This window comes from Lactuca saligna, chromosome 3, assembly GCF_052625555.1.
Source record: "Lactuca saligna cultivar CGN05327 chromosome 3, ASM5262555v1, whole genome shotgun sequence".
NCBI classification, from domain to species: Eukaryota; Viridiplantae; Streptophyta; class Magnoliopsida; order Asterales; family Asteraceae; genus Lactuca; species Lactuca saligna.
In genome coordinates this window covers 168,262,908-168,266,729 of record NC_136419.1, presented here as the reverse complement: position 1 = coordinate 168,266,729, position 3,822 = coordinate 168,262,908, and the positions used below count along the sequence as shown (strand labels likewise).

At 36.8% G+C, this 3,822-nt stretch overlaps 1 pseudogene; it reads left to right on the top strand.

Moving 5' to 3' along the window:
- The first annotated feature begins 375 nt into the window (after positions 1 to 375).
- Positions 376 to 494, top strand: LOC145038065 (5S ribosomal RNA; annotated as a pseudogene).
- Positions 495 to 3,822: the final 3,328 nt, after the last annotated feature.

Genomic DNA, 3,822 nt, shown 5'->3' with positions numbered 1-3,822 from the left:
TAGAATTGATGATTCCACTTTAACTTCTTTTCCTTGTTGGGATGTGAGGTTAAAGAAGAATCATTTATTCAACTACCTTTTCAATCTTAATTATATACGACTCGTATACACAAGACTGCGATTGATGAACCATGTATGACTTCTAATATGAACTTCAAGATAGATACTGCCCAAGATTACGAGTGCTCGCATCGTCATACGAACGAACTTAGAACCCAATACAACTCCTATAACCCGATCGCCCTACTGTCTCACACCAACAGAGATAAAAGAACTGTTCGGATAGCTTAACGACTACTCAGCAATAGAATGAGAAGACCAAGCTCGTCACCTTTAAGGGCTCCAGTCTTATACTTCAAGAAGACAGACTTCAGCGAGTGCGATTATACCAGCACTAATGCACTGGATCCCATCAGAACTCCGTAGTTATGCGTGCTTGGGCAAGAGTAATACTAGGATGTATGACACCCTGGAAAGTCCTCGTGGTGCAGACCTCGACAGGACTTCCATTAGAAATAATTTCCTTCTGCCTCGTATAGATGAATTGGTTGATCAATCGCAAGGAACGTAGTGCATTTTAGAAATGGACCCAAGATCCGAATATTACCAGTTACAAGTGTTATTGAAGGATGCCCCAAGGACAATCTTCCAAAATCGATGCGGACGCTACGAGTTCATAGTGATATCCTTCGGATAGGACCAATATGTCCGTAGTATTCATGAACTTAATGAATAGGGTATGCCATTCTTACTTGGATTAGTTCGTCATTGTCCTTGTAAATGACTTACTTATATACTCTCATAGTAAGAAGGAAATCATAAAGAGTATCTACAACAAACCATGGAAACATTATGATCAAAGAAACTCTTCGTGAAATTCTCTAAATACGAGTTTTGGAAATTCAAGAGTCGAATTCCTGAAGCACGCCATTAGTGATGTGGGAATTCTTGAGGACCCTTCTAATAATCAAAACCATTGAGAATTTGTCAAAACCGAAGACACTGACGAGAATTTTCCAAATTCTAGGTCTCGCTAACCTACTGTCGAGAGTTCATCCAAAACTCATCACGGATTATGGAACCTCTTACAACTTTGACTCAGAAAGGAGTGGCCCTTGACTGGGAAGAGAAGCAAGAGGAAGAAACCTTCGGAAATCCAAGTGAGAGACCAAATCCTTTTGGAAGCCTCACACTGGAAAGACTTGATACGCTTCGAAAACGTAGTAAGCTAAATCCAAGATAGTTAGGACCTCCGGGATACCAAGCGGACGACGCAACGCCGCCTCCCATTAATGAAGGTTCATTGGGATACCAATTGAGGACCCGAATTCACTTATGAGCACAAGACCCAATCGATTAGGAAGTTTCCTTAGCTCCTTGCTTGATTTTTTATACCTACTCCTTTACCTAAATTCTAATTTCCAGACGAAATTCCCTCTAACGGGGGGTTGATGTGACAACCCGAAATTTTTCATCCAGTTCAGTCAATCACTTCAATTAAAAGTCAACTACCCTTCTAATAATTGTTAGCCAATTTAAAAGTCCGTTTGAGTATTTTTAATAATTATTCTCGAAACGAACGGGTATAAAGGAATTAAATTCTAGGACATCGGGGTAACAATGGAACAATCAACGACTTGGATTAGTGTTCATGGCCAAACTAAGTGAGTTTGGGCCGTGAACTCCCTTAGGGCCAAAATCGCATTGGCTTAAATAGCAGTTTACTCCCTAAACTCTTCATTTCCAACTTCCACCCTCAAGTTTACTCCCCATTCTCTCTCAATTATCATCTCGTCTTTCACCCGATCTCCCGAAAATGTAAGTGTTTGTCGACTTGATTTGTTGTTATAACATAACACCTAGTGTTTATACATCATTTCATTTATTCAATTTTGTGTTTTACTTAGATCTTCAAAACACTAAGAACACCAAGAAAACACACCAATGTTCTTGGACCTTAAACACCAAATCAAGCTTCTATCTTGTAAGTACACTTGCCCTAGCTTCTTGGGTCGTAAACCCCTTTTTAAGTGGTAAAATGGACATTAGTCCCTTCCTAAGCCTTGGATGCCAACCTTGAACCTTCCTAGAAGTGTTTAAGACCTTAAACAACAATAAAAACATGTCCCTAAGAGATTTTACAGCCATGAACACATAAGAATATGGTCATTTGGCAGTAAACTCCACAACGTAGTCTTATTATGCCCTAATGCTTTCCTAAGGCTTGGACTTGATCATTTGATGCCCAATCATGACTTGTAAGACCTCAAAACACAATTTGGCCCTTAGTACTATGATTTTACAGCCCTAAAATCATGGTAAAATGGTCATGCGCCGTAAACTCCATAAAGGAGTGGTTCATGGGCCATAAACTCCAATGTCATGTCATACAACCCTTAGGTGCAACCCTTTGGTACCTATAGCACTTGAATCAAAGTGTTTCCATGACCTAGGGTGTCTTAACTTGATTAATTAGTTATTAATTGACCAATTAGATTACATATATGTTTATTATATGATAATTAGGACCATTGTGTATATTCAAGTCCTCACTTGACACCTAGCACCTTGTCCGACACTTCCGAACAAACCCCTCACTGCAGGTGAGTTCATACCCCTTAATAAACCTTTTAAATGTTTTTAAATGTTTATAAATGCTTTATGGGGGAATACAAGTTGAATCATTTTTAGTTATTATATCAATCACATGTGATTAATAACTAGCATGCAAATGGATTTACTACACATTGACTGTTTTACCAAACAGATTTCTTCAAATGACTTTCTTAAATGTTTTTACATGTTTAAAACTCTTTATCAAACTGTATTACCTATTGTAAGTTTCCTTTCAAACTTTGTTAGAAATGTGTTTTCAAAAAAAGGTTTTCCTTATACTTAAACTGTCTTATCAAACAAAATACTTTCAAATTGTTTTATAAACTGACATCAAGTCATTGTTTCTTAGTATTAAACTTTTCAAAGGTTTTACAAAACTTCTTTTATGCTTTTATATTGTAAAATGCATGCCTAGATATGTATAGTTATATAAATAATGTTTAAAGGACTTAGGACGACTAGCTCGCTTTATTTCCTTTTCCTCGTTGGGATGTGGTCTTAGGGCATCCGTTGCTCGTCCGAATGTCGTCTAAATATTAGTTATATATCATGTATACATATATAGGTATAAAGGTACCATTAGTCAGTTCAGTACCTTTGGTTAGCAAAGGTATACTTCCGGTTATACTCATACATTACTAGTGACTATAATAGGCATAGTTAGGAGATACTACTTACCATTCCAAGTACAAGGAATCACATAAGAGTCAGTTCATTCATGAGTCTATACTAATACATTACATGTTACATGAATATGTTTACATAAATACACTGACATAGATACGCTTACATGAATACGTTTACATAGATACCCTTACATGAATATGTTTACATAGATACGCTTACATAAATACGCTTACACTACATGATAACAGAACATACATAACAAGGTGCTATAGCATGGAACAAGTTCAGGATCTAACTATACCAGTGAATCACTAATACTTTGTGATAGTTATATTGGGTATACATGATCATAGTAATGTGGATGTTCACGGCTTGCAATCATGCAGGGGTCGCGTTTGGTTCCCAAAATTTCTTGACAGGGAGCGTTTAGTATGGGATATAGCCATCACATTATGCCTTAACCCTCAATTAAGGAAAATTAGTACAAAAGTAGTCACTTATTACAAATACTATAGTACTTATACGACAATTACAAAAGGATAAAACTCCAGTTAATAAATTATTAATACCTTTACCATG